This window comes from Somniosus microcephalus, chromosome 16 (genome assembly GCF_052327205.1).
Source record: "Somniosus microcephalus isolate GS21.2 chromosome 16, FLI_Smic_1.0, whole genome shotgun sequence".
Classification (NCBI taxonomy): domain Eukaryota; kingdom Metazoa; phylum Chordata; class Chondrichthyes; order Squaliformes; family Somniosidae; genus Somniosus; species Somniosus microcephalus.
The window spans coordinates 89,062,043-89,079,221 of NC_141002.1; the positions used below are offsets into that span (position 1 = coordinate 89,062,043).

Sequence of the window (17,179 nt, forward strand, 5' to 3'; positions counted from 1 at the left end):
TGGTCTCGACTCCCACGTTTGCCGCGGTATCACAACAACATAATAAATAGTAAAATGGTAGTCAGAGGAAGGGTGGGGCCAATTAAAGACCAAAAAAGAGATCATCTTGTGCAGGCAGAGGGCATGGCTGAGGTATTAACTGAGTACTTTGCATCTGTCTTCGCTAGAGAAGAGGATGCTGCCAATGTATCAGTAATAGAGGAGGCAGTAGTGACATTGAATAGGATAAAAATAGATAAAGAGGAGGTACTTAAAAGGTTGGCAGTGCTCAAAGAAAAGTCACCGGGTCAGCAGAGTCAAAAGGCTTGGAGAGTGAGGCGTCATGCCAGAAGACAGCAAGCCGCTATATTTTCCCTATCGGTGACGATGCATCTTGTTTGACACCCGTTTTTACGTACCGGCGCAGGCAAATGAGCTCCGCCAGGAAATTTGGGCGTAGGTTCTCTTTGTCAAGTTCGGCGCAGAAACCGGCATAAATCTTAGCCTTATTCCTGTGCAAGACCCCTGAGGGGAAAAATTCAGTTGCTTTGCGCCTCCCACAAAGCAACTAGCGCGCTGGCGCGGCGCCGCTAACACCTCCCGTGAAATTCAGCAGGAAGTTAGCGATGACGGTAGCCGGTAGCGCCCCGCGGTGCTGCGCCTCCGGCGATGATGTCATGGCCGTGTGCAGCGCCCCACTCGAGACCTGGCCGCAAACTTGGCTCGCGCCCCCTGACCTACCGCCAGACGCTACGTCTGACAGGGTCAGGGTGCCGTGTTTGCGACTGGGGCAGCGATAATTAAAGGGCAGGTGCCGGGCAGCCATTTTATTTCGGGCCGCCTGCCAGCACCTGCCCCCTCTCGCCTCCTCCTGCGGGGTTGCCGGCCACGATCGGTCAGCCCGGCGCTCCTCTCGAGTGCCGGGCTCTTTAGCCAACACCCCGCTCCCCGGTGGTCCAGCAGGGCCCCGGTGCGTGCTGAGCTAGGCCCCTCCCATTTAATCAGGGGAGGGAGGCCTGTAGTACCCCCAAGATGGAGGGGGAGCGCTTCCAGTAATGCCCCGCCTCCTGCTTGGGGCGCTACCATTCAATTTTGAGCGCGGGGGTGCTAACTCTTTCGGGGCGCTAAAAGTAGCACTCCAGCTAAATTAGTGCCCCAATTTTCCCCCCTAGTTTTGATCTCCCACACAAGTGGAAATATCTTCTCTACGTCTATCCAATCGAACCCCTTCATAATTTTAAAGACCTCCATTACATCACCCCTCAACCTCCTCTTTTCTAGAGAAAAGAGCCACTGCCTGTTCAGTCTTTCCTGATAGTTATAACCTCACAGTTCTGGTATCCCCCCATGACAACCTGTGTCACATGGCAACCAGGTAGAACATTTCCAAACAGCAACTGTGAGACGCAAGCATTGGAAAGAAATAATCACACATAAAAAGAGTTCATTTTTAATTAATGAAATGAAAATTCTGTGTCACTGACATAAGTGATCTTTTTCGGGTTGCTAATGGAGACTGATGTTTGTATGGGGACCAAAGCAGAATGCTTATGAGGCCCGTTGATGCTGAGCTCAGACACCGTGCCCAGGGTAAGTCAGTGAGTCAGGCTTGTACCAAATGCCTACCTGGAAAGTGAGAGAGAAAAAAACACTATTATGTATCTAACCGAGAAAAGGAAGGAGAGTTTTAAGGAGGGTGGAAGGAAGAATAAATAACTCACCATTTGAAACAAATACTACAATTCCACCGTGGGAGAAAAAGCAATTTTTTTAATGTTACTAACAATTAGCGGTTTCATGCCATTCATATCTATTAATGGGCTAAATTGCAAGACCCTTTGGGCTGGATTTTCATTGAAGAGGCAGGTATGAGGCGGGACTACAACTTTTGGGGTTGTAGTCCCACCTCCATTGAGTTCTAGCCAACCCACGCGATTTTGACTTGATTGACCTTGTTGAGCCCACCCAGCAGGCTCAGCAGGCCAATTAAGGGCCACCTGGCAACAGGTGACGTCACAGATTGACATTTCATCTGTCACGACCTTTTGACAGATGAAATATCAACGTTTCGCAGCTGTTTGAAGCTGTCAAACACTGACAATCTGTACTCCAGGTTAATTCCTTCCTCTCAGGATGATTTAGAAATCTCCCTGGAAAGCAGAAGCTGTAGATTTTGACAGCTGGCGGCCATTCTGCTTTCTGTGCCGGTGAGATGAGGGACTCCTGAGACCTGAAGGAAGGAAGGCTGTAAAGGTAAGTAAAGGTTAGTAGAACTTCTTTAAACACTTTAAACACACCAAACACACTTACCTCTGCACTCATGCACCCATCACTCACCTGAACACCGGACATCTCGACCCCTCCAAGCCCTTCATCCCGACGGCCCGCCTCGCTAACTTGGCGTGGTTTGGAGCCGTCGGGAATCTCACATTTCAACAATGAAAATAGGGCTAAAAACTGCCTGTTAACTACCTGTTAACAGGCAGTTAATTGGCACTAATCCCCTTCCCGCTTCGGGGAGGCGGCTCCCAGTGCGGGTCGGGTACCCGCCTCCTTTGAAACTGGCATGGAGGCGGGTTGGGGACGGGATGGGGTCGGGACCCCCGATTTCGGGATTTTAAACCCCCACACGCCTCCAATCCCGCCTCCATGGCCCAATGAAAATCTAACCCTTTATCTTAACGGCCTGGCCCCTTTAAGTGGTAGTGGTAATTTTATGATTTTCACTCCTGATAAATAATCCTGTGGGGTCCATTTCCCCTCCCACACCCCGCCACCTCCCCACCATTGATGGGAGTGCAAATTTATAAAAGGTACACGCTTATGACTGTGGCACTGCAGCTTTTAAACCTAACCTGAATTACTATCAGGTAAAGTAGCCATTTAATTACCGAGTAGACTGCCCTTCATTATCGCCAAGTACACTTTCTATGCCTATCCCGTGTATAATTCAACAGGAAATAATATAATTGCTGATCAGTTTAAAATGTTCGAGCATCTATATCCTCCTTCACCTCAGACTGGGGCCACACAGCTTCACATAGTTCATTAGAAGGAATATTTGAGAACTTTGTTGAAGCGTAATCATAACATGTCCACTGAAAATTTCACTGCATTCGGCCTAATAGAAACTGGCAGGCTTCTGGTTTAGTAAAAAGAAACAGATTTGGGAGGTGAATTGTAGCTGGTATTAAATCCACATTAGAAGGATAATAGGGGGAAAAAAATTCAAACTTTCACAGTGTGATCTGAATGTCAAAGCGCACAGCAAATAACCTCTGCCATGATTCACTTGGAAAGACGTCCGTGAGGACGTATTGTTTATGCCGAGCATGACAGAGTGGAGAGCTGTAATTCATATGCAGGAGGCAACAACCTGACTGCTAAGCCCACTAGGTACATGGATTAGCATCATTTACTGAGACATAAAATGTATTCATAGTAAATCATGAGGACAGTACACTTTTGTAAGTGTCAACCTTTCTGCGATCGGCTTTTTTAATTTTTTTAAATACAGTTTAATTTTATCACCCCCCCCCCCCCCCACTCCTCCACTAGGCTTCCCCCACTCCACTCCTTGGGTGAGAGAGACAAGGTTGGCCAAATGCCCCAGGCCTCTGGGCTTACAACAGCAGCTCACGGTGACTTCAATTATTGAGTGAATTGCATTGCAACAGGGAAAGTAGACCAGCTACCTGAAGTGGGTTATCCTTTAGATTTTCATACATTGGTGAATAGGTGTAAGGTGCATAGAAAATATTATGGCTGGAAAAAACGTTTCATAAATGTATTCTGGAATATTGCTCCCTCGCTAAAGTTAATCACGACAAACAAATCTGTTGCAAGATAAACACGTCTGCCCCCTCCATAGTTCAGTGGGTCAATGCGGTACTGAGCCAGTAGAACAGGCAGGTGCCAGGTTCAAATTGCAGGCATTACTCATGTGGCTGATCCCACCTGGAGGTGGCGGTGGACTACTTGACTTGGGTCACCACAGCCAGTCAGACACCATCCTCAGCTGACATCTACACGTTCAGCCAAGGGATCATTTCATAATGATCAGAAGTAAGAACCCTGCCTGACCTCTGAGGCTAATGGTACTGCCCCTGGCATTTCCAGGACTTCCCTCTCGATGGGCCTGTGCCCTCAGTAGGTGCAGGCCCATGGCATATATGCCGATGAGGCGGGAGCTGCGCTTCCTGGCCTCCCGGCTCATTTTCCTGGGAGCACGCTCGCAGGGAGGTGCCCCAGCACAGAAGTGCCCAATTAAACATGGCGCTATGGCATGCCCTGGACCCTTGCCGATCCCTCAGAGGGTCTGCAGAGGTCACAGGGCAGGCTGGTGACTTGGTTTATTGAGTGTTCTTTATTATGTTCTCAGGCATCTCGCGTTATCTCCCGTATTACACTATCACCACAAAGTCAGGGTCTACGCCTCGCTCTTTCTTCCAGACGTTGACCCCCATCAGCAGCCCGAAGGTTCAGCTGTCGGAGTACTGCAACGCACTCAAATTTCCTGCCCTTTCTGCCTGTACGAGAGGGAGGGATAAACGGGCTGGGAAATGGGCTGGGAACCAGGCCCTCCCTCCCTAACCCTTTTTCTATGCCGTGCACGAAGAAAAGCCAGCCAGCCAGCCAGCCAGCCAGCGGCAGTCCTGACAGGGGCGAGGGAGAGAAATTAAGGTCGGTTTGGGCAAGGTGGTGGTAAGCCTCACTGTCTAGGCTTAGGCCCTAAGCTCTGGAATTCGCTCCATAAAGCTCTCCATCTCTCCTCCTCTCAGTCGCTCCTTAAAACCTACCTCTTTGACCAAGCTTTTTGTCACCAGCCCTACTATCTCCTTATGTGGCTCGGCGTCGAATCTTGTCTCCTATGAAGCGCCTTGGACCGTTTTTACTACTTTAAAGGCGCTATATAAATGCAAGTTGTGGTTGTTGTCTGATTTTGCCCGCTGTCTCCAGTGCTATCTTAGCCAATTTGGTGTGGGGGAGTGAAGAACAGTCCAGGTCATAAGGTGTTAACCAGAGGAAAAGGAAAGAAAACGAGTGCAATGACAAAGGATGCAAAAATGACTCACTGATGGCGTAGCCTTGATGCCGGAACCAGCTTGTTGCAGAGCAAGGCGCATGCTGCTGCCAGGTGGAGGCGAATTTTGACCAGATTAAGGAGCTAATATTATTCTACAGTGTGAAATAAATCAGAGGTTTTGCAGTAGGCAGCATAGAATTGCTATCTGCTGTGTGAATACATAAATTAAATCGATCTTGTACCATAAAACTGGAGCTCCATCTGTATGGGTATGGGGTACGGTAGTATAGTGGTTATATTAATGGACCAATAATCCAGAGGTCTGGGCTAATGATCCAGAGACGTGAGTTCAAATCCCACCACAGCAGCTGGCGAATTTAAAATCAGTTAATTAAATAAATCTGGAATAAAAAGCTAGCATCAGTAATGGTGACCATGAAACTACCGAATTGTCATAAAAACCCATCTGGTTCACTAATGTCCTTTAGAGAAGGAAATCTGCTGCCCTTACCCGGTCTGGCCCATATGTGACTCCAGACCCACAGCAACATGGTTGATTCATAACCACCCTCTGAAATGGCCTAGCAAGCCACTCAGTTGTATCAAACCACTAGGAAAACCTGCACCTCACGGACTGCAGCGTTTCAAGAAGTCAGCTCACCACCACCTTCTGAAAGGCAGTTAGGGACGGACAATAAATGCTGGCCATGCCACATCCCAGGAATGAATTTAAAAAATGGATTTGCACTCAGCTTAATGCTGTGGGTTGTTCCCCTTAAACTAAGTATTGTACCGTTTGGCAGGATAACTTTTATTTTTGCATATATGTGCACTGGCAGAATTAATTCTGTTTTCCACTGCCCTGATATCCTAAGGTCTGGCAAGAGTTAAATAGTTTCCATCAATGCTGCAGTATTAATCACAGTGTTGGCAAAATCGAGGCTTCATTATTTTTAGGTGGATCGTCCATGTAGGACAATTTGAAGCAGGCTAAAGGGAACAATGTCAGGGTAGAAATCTGTCTTGACTGCGAGTGCCAAGCAGGCGGTATCGCATCAATGGAAATGAATATCGGGCGTGGCATATAACGTGCAGCCGATGCAATAACACCCATTTAGCGCTACCGCCCAAGACATGTGTTAACTATAGATATAAAAAATTATGATATATATTAATAAACATTGACATAAGAAAACTACTAGGCACTTGGTCTAAGCATTAAACAAAGCTTTAATCAACTGTTTTACAACATGGAGGTCGAGTTGTGTTCTTCACTAGTTCCTGTTAAGAATGTCCTGCGCAAGTTGGGCCCATGCGCAAGTATTTATACTCTCCCTGGACAGCGCCACCCGCAGGCCGCTCAGTATTATTTCATAAGTTTTTTCTTTCATGAATGACTGATTCATGTCAAACATATTTGCGGTCATTCATCTGGGATGTCCAACATCACTGGTTACTCAAGTCCAGGATATGAATGTTTGACTTTAACTGGGGCGCAGTCCAAGATATACATTAATCAGTCCTACATAGCAATCTGTATCCGTATCATTACCTGTACTTATATCCATCTAAACTACACGCGTGTTCTGCTCACTAATGTCTTGAGGGACTGTCTGCTGAGCTTGTGAAGGAGCTGGTGCTCAACTAATCCTGCATGGTCGACCACTCTGGAATGGGTGGCACGTCAGCCACAACAGGACAGGATACTGGCCCACAAGCCCAGCCAACTGGCGTACAGAGGACTCAATGGAACTGTGAAAGGAGCATACAGGAGCTGTTGGAAGGAGGCATGTTGGTCTTGCACCAGTGAAGTGAACAGATTGGCGAGAAAGCCAGTTTGCTTCGCCAACTATAATCATGCCAATTTGGATAACAGTAAACAATACAGTCATGTCAGCGCGCATCTTGGTCTGCACAATGGCAAGGGCATTGTAGGCTGTCAATGGCTTCCTGCAGTGTGGTACGGGTGTGTTACTGGGCCAGCAGCTGTCAGTTATGCCTCATGTGTTCCCATGTCGACCCTTCAGCTTGTGTGGAGCAACTATAGAAGGTCCTAGATGGCAGCCAGCACGTGCTTGACAGTACAACGGCCCATTCAGACCTTAGGGCCGGAAATTTCCCCTGAAAGATTGGGTGGGTTTGGAGCATGGGGGCAGTTAAAGTGTTAAAAATGGGATTCCCGACCTGATCCCGTCTCCAACACACCCACTTCTGGTTTTACCGGAGGCGTGATGGGGGGCAGGCGACCAACCCACTCCCAGGGGGAGTTACCTCAATTTAAATAATGTAATGAGGCTGGAAGCCTCTTTTCTCACCTCCATTGTGGTTTGATGGCCTGTGGACGGGTTTCACACAATTCGTGAAACCCGGCAGTTAAACAAAGGCGGGGACTGCTGCACCCAGGAGGTAAGTGGCTTTATACCAAACTCCTGGATCCAGGGTCCCGACCACACCACGAGGCCTCCGATCACCTCCCCAGGCCTCCCCCCACCCTAACGATGATAATGAGGCCGATCACGATCCTCTCTGCTTCCCACCAATCTCCGGCCGACCCCCGTCCCCCGATCCCTGTCCGACACCCCCCCCAACCCCAATCCCTAGCCAACCCTGCACCCCCTCTGCACTCCCCAGCTGACTCCACCCCCGATCCCTGGCCGACAGCCCCTCGCGATCCCCGACCACTGCCGATGCTCTCACCCTCCTCCCGACCCCCATCGATGCTCTCACCCTCCTCCCGACCCCTGACCCCTGCCGATGCTCTCACCCTCCTCATGACCCCCGACCCCTGCCGATGCTCTCACCCTTCTCCCAACCCCCGACCCCTGCCGATATTCTCACCCTCCTCCCGACCCCCGACCCCTGCCGATGCTCTCACCCTCCTCTCGACCCCTGTCGATGCTCTCACCCTCCTCATGACCCCCGACCCGTCGATGCTCTCACTCTCCTCATGACCCCCGACCCCTGTCGATGCTCTCACCCTCCTCCCGACCCACAATTCCTGCCGATGCTCTCACCCTCATCATGACCCCCGACCACTGCCGATGCTCTCACCCTTCTCCCAACCACCGACCCCTGTTGATGCTCTCACCCTCCTCCCGACCCACAATTCCTGCCGATGCTCTCACCCTCCTCATGACCCCTGACCCGTGCCGATGCTCTCACCCTCCTCCCAACCCTCGACCCCTGCCGATGCTCTCACCCTCCTCCTGACCCCCGACCCCTGTTGATGCTCTCACCCTCCTCATGACCCCCGACCCCTGCTGATGCTCTCACCCTTCTCCCAACCCCCGACCCTTGCCGATGCTCTCACCCTCCTCCCGACCCCTGCCGATGCTCTCAACCTCCTCCCGACTATTGCCGATTGCCGTTCCTTCCCCCAGCGGTTGCGGGCGGGAATCCGAGGCCTCACATTCAAACCAGGCCCTGCCGTTAGTGTCGGCAGGGCCTATGGGATACCCAGCCTCCCGGGCTCCCCGTCCGCCTCGGAGGCCCCCTGTCCCCCAACCCGCCTACCTGGGGGAAATTCCGGCCGTATTGCAACAGTGAAGTTTTTCCTCTGGTGAGGCTTCATCTTGTGCAAGGTGATGGACGAAGTAATAACCATTCTCTGGAGACACAATGGCTCCGATATTTACTGGGCGGGACTTTCAAGCGGGGGGGGGGGGAGGGGGTTCTGTCGGAACCCGTAAGTCCAGCTTTCCCCAAACGCTGTGGAGTTTTAATTCCACAATGTGGGTGTTTGTGTGTGTGTTTTTTTAGCAGTTTCCCTGACCAGAAGCCAACCTGATTGGGTCGATTGGGCTTGTACTCGCTGGAGTTCAGAAGAATGAGAGGGGATCTCATTGAAACTTATAAAATTCTGGCAGGACTAGACAGACTAGATGCAGGGAGGATGTTCCCGATGGTCGGGGAATCCAGAACCAGGAGTCACAGTCTAAGGATAAGGGGTAGGCCTTTTAGGACAGAAATGAGGAGGAATTTCTTCACCCAGAGAGTGGCGAACCTGTGGAATTCTCTACCCCAGAAGGCAGTAGAGGCCAATTCATTAAATATATTCAAGAAGGAGTTGGATATATTTCTTAAGGTTAAAGGAATCAAGGGGTATGGGGAGAAAGCAGGGACCGGGTACTGAACTTGGATGATCAGCCATGATCGCATCGAATGGTGGAGCAGGCTAGAGGGGCCGAATGGCCTACTCCTGCTCCTATCTTCTATGTTTCTATGTTTCTATGACAGGCTTGGCTACCTGTCGAGCGGGGAATGATCCAGGAGAGGCCGCAGCCCAGGAGCAGGTAGGTTTCCTGCTGCTCGGGTTGGAGATTGCGCGGGGGGCAGGTGTTCAGCGTGATTTGGCAGGTCAGGGGCTGATCACGGGGAGTTGGAGAGAGATCGGGGGCAGAGTTGGGGTGGTCAGTGATCGCGGGGAGTTTCGGTGATTGCGGGAGTTCGGTGATCGCAGGGGCAGTCCAGTCGCGGTGGGGGGGTGGGTCCAATCGCAAGGAGGGGAGGGTACAATTGCATGGAGTGGGAAGCAGGTTTGCTTGGGGGTCTGGGTGGGGAAGTACTCATGCTCCTCCTGGTCCACAAGCAGTACTGAGAAAGCGCTTACCTGTACCATGCAGCACTCCTCGCCTCCCTTTAGCTGCCGAGTTTCCCAAGGCCCGGGAAACCCACCCGGCCAACGTTAAAACTGGAAGAGAGACAGAATATGAGGAACGCAGCTTCATTAAACTATTTAAATCAGCAACCTGCCTCCTGTGAGCAGGTTGATTGTCCGCCAACCACCCCCCCAAACCCACCTCCATTAAAACCAGAAGTGGGCAGGTTCGAGACGGGTTGGGTACGGGTTTGAGATTTTTTACATTTTAACCTCCAACATTACCCAAACCCTCCCAAAGAAACTAGGGCTAATTTTGGCTTTTGGAGGTAGTGTAAAATGACCAGTATCGAACCAGCCGCCTGTTATATACATCTCTCTTGATTTTTAAAAATGTATTCATTCTTGGGATGTGGGCGTCACTGGTAAGGTCAGCATTTATTGTCCATCCCTAGTTGCTCTTGAGAACGGGATGATGAGCCGCCTTCTTGAACCATTGCAGTCCGTGTGGTGAAGGTACTCCCACAGTGCTGTTAAGGAGGGAGTTCCATGATTTTGACTCAGCGACGATGAAGGAACGATGATATATTTCCAACCTAGGATGGCGTGTGACTTGGAGGGGAACATGGAGGAGGTGGTGTTCCCATGCGCCTGCTGCCCTTGTCCTTCTAGGTGGTAGAGGTCACGGGTTTGGAAGGTGCTGTTGACGAAGCCTCGGCGAGTTGCTGCAGTGACTGCTTTGTCCTGGATGATGTTGAGCTTCTTGAATGTTGTTGGAACTGCACTCATCCAGGCAAGTGGTAAGTATTCCATCACACTCCTGACTTGTGACTTGTAGATGGTGGAAAGACTTATGTGAATTGCTCACCGCAGAATACCCAGCCTCTGAACTGCTCTTGTAACCACAGTATTTATGTGGCTGCTCCAGTTAAGTTTCTGGTAAATGGTGACCCCCAGGATGTTGATGGTGGGGATTCAATAATGGTAATGCCATTGAATGTCAAGGGGAGGTGGTTAGACTCTGTCTTGTTGGAGCTAGTCATTGCCTGGGACTTGTGTGGCATGGATGTTACTTGCCACTGTTCAGCTCCAACCTGGATGATGTCCAGGTCTTGTTGCATGTGGGCATGGACTGCTTCATTATCTGAGGAGTTGTGAATGGAACTGAACACTGTGCAATCATCAACGAGCATCCCCACTTCTGACCTTATGATAGAGGGAAGGTCATTGATGATGCACGTGAAGATGGTTGGGCCTAGGACACAGCCCTGAGGAACTCCTGCAGCGATGTCCTGGGGCTGAGATGATTGGCCTCCGACCACCACAACCATCTTCCTTTGTGCCAGGTATGACTCCAGCTACTGGAAAGATTTCTATATTAAAAGTGTCCTATGACCTGAAACAGGCGGTGCTTTGGACAGCTGGGGGAAAGGCCCTTTCAAAACGGAGCCAGCCACATTGCTAGTGTTAACGGGGCAGTAAGGGGATCGACTCCATTGTGAATCCATTATACCCATCATTAATGCCAGGCGATGGCAGTCAAAATCGAGCCAAATGTGTTTGGAAAAGCTTTGTAGTGCAGACAAAGATGGTGAATCACACCTTGGTTTACAAGTGGAGTCAAACTCTTGTTCCGTGCCATTGCTCTTGCCTCTGTGCTTGTGAAGAAGAAGCAGTGTTAAGGAAAGGTCAGAATTATGTGTAAGCAATCTGCATCATTCCAGTTCTCCAATCACTAGCTGCAAAATCTCCTGAATAGATTCCGTTCCAAGTGTGATTTCTGGTGAGTAATTGAGCGATAACGTTTCAAAGCATAACATTTGTATATGGAGTACTGCACGTTTTGGTTGCAGATACATAAACGGAGGGGGATCTTTTCTGAGTAGACACTGGTGGTGGGGAACCTTACATGCTGTCACGATATTTGAAAAGTCACAGGTATGGTGTGACGTAAGAAAACTACTTGGCACTTGGTCTAAGCATTAAACAAAACTTTAATCAACTGTTTTTCAACATGGAGATCTAGTTGTGTCCTTCACTAGTTCCTGTTAAAGAATGTCCTGAGCAAGTTGGGCCTGTGCCCGAGTATTTATACTCTCCCTGGACAGCGCCACCAGCAGGCTGCCCAGTATTATTTCATAAGTCATTTCCACATGAATGACAAGATTCATGTCATGGTGGCTGCAATTTTCTGATACGCAAGGTTGCCCACCATTGGCACATAACAAGAAAATTTACCCCTATGTGTACAACAATGCATACACCACCGCCATGAATTGCCACTGTTCATAATGTACAGACATGGATTGTCATTCTATATACATTACAGACATGGCTTACCATTGTGTATATGCTACGGACATGGATTGTCATTCTATATACATTACAGACATGGCTTACCATTGTGTATATGCTACGGACATGGATTGTCATTCTATATACATTACAGGCATGGCTTACCATTGTGTATTTGCTACGGACATGGATTGTCATTCTATATACATTACAGACATGGCTTACCATTGTGTATATGCTACGGACATGGATTGTCATTCTATATACATTACAGACATGGCTTACCATTGTGTATATGCTACGGACATGGATTGTCATTCTATATACATTACAGACATGGCTTACCATTGTGTATATGCTACGGACATTGATTGTCATTCTATATACATTACAGACATGGCTTACCATTGTGTATATGCTACGGACATGGATTGTCATTCTATATACATTACAGACATGGCTTACCATTGTGTATATGCTACGGACATGGATTGTCATTCTAGATACATTACAGACATGGCTTACCATTGTGTATATGCTACGGACATGGATTGTCATTCTATATACATTACAGACATGGCTTACCATTGTGTATATGCTACGGACATGGATTGTCATTCTATATACATTACAGACATGGCTTACCATTGTGTATATGCTATGGACATGGATTGCTACCATTCATATTTTACAAATATGGATTGTCATTTGGGACATCTCGATAGGCTGTCCCATTTTGGAAAATATCCCGTGGCAAATGTGCAAGTTTGTTACGATATAACAAGAGAACGGATGCTGCCACACCTACCTGCGTGCACATGTATCAAGCCTAAGCACGTACCTGAGCAGACTTATTAAACCTATTTTGATAACGCGAATGGCAGTCGCCGCCCTAAAGCAGGGCGCTCCTTGCTGACACCAAAGTCCTGGCCACGAACACACTGCAACTCCCAATGCTTTCCCGATGCTTTAATCAAAAAACGAAAAATTGTATTCAGAAGCAGCCATTATAATCCACTAATGATTTCACTTGGGTTTTGGCATATAGAACACCTTCATTATAATACTCCCTTTGGATGCCTTTGACAATAGCATTCTAGTGAAAGGTTTGGTGTAATGAAGTGCTGGGAGCTCCAGTTTACTAATAATTATTTGGTGAAATGGACAATTTATTCTCTGATTTTCTTTGAGGGACCATATTCCACTGTTGTTACATTCGTTTTTTTTAGGAAATCGGAAACTGTGTGATTCATAATCAACAGTAGGAAATAGATCTGAACTCCATTATAAGTAAGGTTCAGTGGTTATCCGGAAGCAATTTTTAAAAAAAAGCATCATTTAATCAGAGGAATCAGGCAATATCATAAATCTTGAGAATGAAACTCAAACAATTCATTATCCGAACCCCAAGATTAGGGGATTGCCGTCAAATCATTGTTATTTTCATATTGTAATAATGTGCGCAGTTTCAATCTTATGGGGCAGCTGCATTCAAATTGTGTTCATTTTTGTACTGGGAGCAATAGGGTACCTTCATGATTGCTCATTCAGGAAGACGGAAAAACTAGTACTTATATAACAGCAACTTGCATTTAGATAACTTCTTTAACACAAAGAAAGTTCCAAGGTGCTTCACAGATAGATGTAAGGAGAACACATTCAGACAACCCCTTATTTGGTTCTCAGGATGCTTCGACAACCAATGAATTACTTTTGAAGCCCAGCCACTGGGAGTAATTTTCCAAGGTCCCGCAAACAGCAAATGAGATCAATCACTCGTTGGCATGTTTATTTTTGTTGGTGTTGGTTAAGGGCCTATTGTAGTCCAAACGACGGGAGACTCCCCCTGCTCTTTCTTTGAATAGTGCCACGGGGCTTTTTTTTATATCTTACATCCACCTGTGGCAGTGGTAGCAGTCTGGCCTCAGAGTCAGCAGGTCACGGGGTTCAAGCCCCACTCCAAAGGTTGGAGCACATCATCTAGAAATGCTGCACTGTTGGTGCTCTCTGGGTGAGACGTTAAACCAAGGCCCCATTTTCCTGTTCGGTTAGGTAAAAAAATCAATCTCTATCAATTAGTCTACAACAGACCCAGACAGCGTGAGGAAAACCCCAGTGGTGAAAGGTTTTGAGAACCGTAGGTCCTAAGTCACCTGTTCCTCCCAAGCTTGCTACACTTACCACATGTCATGTCTCAAACGACTCATATACTATATCCCAAAACATTATTTTCTGAAAGAAATTTATCTAATTTGTAAACAGTTATCCCTGAGCTAACACCACTAAACAGATAATCCGGGCATTATCTCATTGCTGTGTGCAAATTGGCTGCTGCAATTCCCTATATTACAATGATGATGCCTACACTTCAAAACGTGCTCCATTGGCTATGAAATGCTTTGGACATCCTGAAGTCATGAAAGGTGCGATATAAAGGCAAGTTTGTTCTTTATTTTAGATAGAGGGGACCTTGGTTTAACATCTCACCTGATAGGCAGCACCATCAACAATGTAGCACTTCCTCAATATTGCACTGAAGTGTCAGCTTAGATTATGTGCTCCTGTCCTGGAATGGATCTTAAACTCACAGCCTTCTGACTCAGAGGCAAGAATGCTACCAACTGAGTCAAGATGACATTAACTGAGAAATACTTTGCCGATTATGCTGGGAACTTCTATACCCAACACTATAACTTGAATATTCCCTGGCGTTTAGAAGAGAGGTGATCTCATTGAAACATATAAGATTCTGAGGGGGCTTCACAGGGTAGATGCTAAGAGATTGTTTCCCCTGGCTGGAGAGTCTAGAACTAGGGGGCATAGTCTCAGGATAAGGGGTCGGCCATTTAATACTGAGATGAGAGATTTCTTCACTCAGAGGGTTGTGAATCTTTGGAATTCTCTACCTCCAAAGGGCTGTGGATGCTGAATCGTTGTGCATGTTCAAGGCTGAGATAGATTTTTGGACTCATGGGGAATCAAGGAATTGGAGATCGGGCGGAAAAGTGGAGTTGAGGTTGAAGATCAGCCATGATCTTATTGAATGATGGAGCAAACTCGAGGGGCCGAATGGCCGACTCCTGCTCCTAATTCTTACCTTCTTATATTCGTATGAATGCAGTTATTGCACGGATTCTCACTTTCCTCTGATTAAAGTGAAGCCTACATTTATGGTTTGATATGGTTTATGGCAGTCATGAGCATCTTGCTCTAATCTGTAGATTGAATTGGGTCATTCCACATTTGATGTAATTCTGTTGATTGCCGTTTCATTCACTGAGAGCTGGCAGGGTCCTCTTTGTCATCAAGGAGAATGATTCTGCTTGATGGTTGCCCTTATTTAAATACATATCAATTAACATTAGCATATGGGAATGTAATTAACACCGAGGCTTTCAATTTCATTAGCCAGAACCCCTGATGTGCATGATGAATATCAATTAAGTCAGGAATCTAAAATCAAAGTTTCAAAATACTATTAGAAAGTAAACTTTTGCTTTAATTATTATTTAAAGGTCATTGCCAGAAGAATTGTTGGTTAATCCTGGTAACTGCTCACCAATAAGCCATTCTGATCTTTGACCATCAGTCACTTCCTTGTTCATGCTGGAAACATTCTTTGATGAATTCATTTCACCCTCATTTTTACATTGCCCCACTAGCTCATTCAGTTAGAAGGTGACCCACCATGAATCATAGATACCCCATTCATGACATTCACTTCATGATCACAGTTTGAGCAAGGGAAGTCAGATTATGCCAGCTGCCTCTGTCATTATATATTTTTTTACTACTTCACCTTTGATTAGCAGTCTGTGCTGAGTTAGGTGAGATTCAGCTCTGGCAGCAACAGGGAGGTGCTACAGTTGACCGCATTGTCCCGGGACCAGGGAGAGACAAATAAGCCCTACTTCTGACTCCTGATTGCTATCCTATGGCCCTGCTGGAAAGAGCGGGTACAGAGAGATTGCAAGGTCAGGGCTTGGGTTTGATGCCCTCTGTGGTAGGGGGCAATTTTAAGCTAACCCCGCCCGTCGGGAAGCCTACAGGATCGCGTGCAATGCTGGTTTTTACACCCCACCCGATTTTACTGCCCATTGAAGTCAATGGAGAGTGATATTGGGTGGGGTGTAAAGCTGACGTTCCACCTGATCCAATGGTTTTCCTGTCACTGTGCATCAGGTTAAAATTACCCTAGTAGAGCAAGATAAGGGAGCAACCCAGGGGTCAAAGCCTTCAGAAGAGGAGGAGGGAGGGAAATTGACAATAAATAACCATAGAATGATACAGCACAGAAGGAGGCCATTTGGCCCATCATGCCCGTGCCAGCTCTTTGAAAGAGCTTTCTAATTAGTCCTGCTTCCCCACTCTTTCCCCATAGCACTGCAATTTTTTCCTTTTCAAGTGTATATCCAATTCCTCTTTGAAAGTTATATTGAATCTGCTTCCACCACCCTTTCAGGCAATGGATTCCAAATCATATTAATCTAAATATGACTTCAAATAATTAAATATTAGAAGTTTCTTTTAAAATCTTACCTCACAGAAGCTGGACAGAGTCAAATTTGGGGGATAACTGTTTAACTGAGTCGCTCTTGCTCAAGCTGTGTTACTATTTTTCTTTCGATGCTTTGTCTTACAAAAGGCGTGACAATCACATTTCCTTTTCCCAACTCCTTTCATTCGTACCTCACCTTCTCCCATCTCCAGCTGCTTTAGAAACCATCAGTATCACATCACCGCTTCTTCCATCATAATTTACATCTGCACAATGTCGCCTACTGAGAGGAAGCGAGTACAAAATACTGGTAGCCTACGCTATATAAAAACAAACAAAACTGCTATTAACAGTGTAAATATTTCTGTTGCCACTTGTATATTTTGTCAGTGGTTCTGCTGCCGCTTTGTAAAAGCTACGTACTGCATTTGTATTAAGCTAGAACTCTTTCTATTTTTAGCGAGACTTCATTGTTTTATTGCTGATTTCTTCAGCTGTCTGACTAAGCTGCAATTGTACCACACAATGACATGCTAGAGAAGACATTTTACATTACAGACAGAGAGAACTTTGATTTATATGGTGCCTTTCGCACCCCAAAGCATTTCACAGTCCAAAATTAGTTTTGAAGCATACTGCAGGCGAAAGCTGCAGCCAGACTGTGCACAGCAAGACCCCAGAAACAGCAAATGAGGTCAATGGTAGTCAATTTGCTTTGATGGTGTTCATTGAGGGATGAATGGTGATCAGGACACAAGGAGAGCTCTCCTCTCACCTTCAAATA

The 17,179-nt window shown here is 47.0% G+C and overlaps 1 long non-coding RNA gene across 1 annotated transcript; it reads right to left on the reverse strand.

The window, feature by feature from the left end:
* Positions 1 to 1,431: 1,431 nt before the first annotated feature.
* On the reverse strand, positions 1,432 to 16,804 carry LOC147106370 (uncharacterized). Its single transcript, XR_015081485.1, has 4 exons — positions 16,592 to 16,804; positions 12,739 to 12,864; positions 9,615 to 9,695; positions 1,432 to 1,605 (listed from the first exon to the last, which is right to left on the reverse strand). It is a non-coding gene; the product is annotated as an uncharacterized LOC147106370 (long non-coding RNA).
* Positions 16,805 to 17,179: the final 375 nt, after the last annotated feature.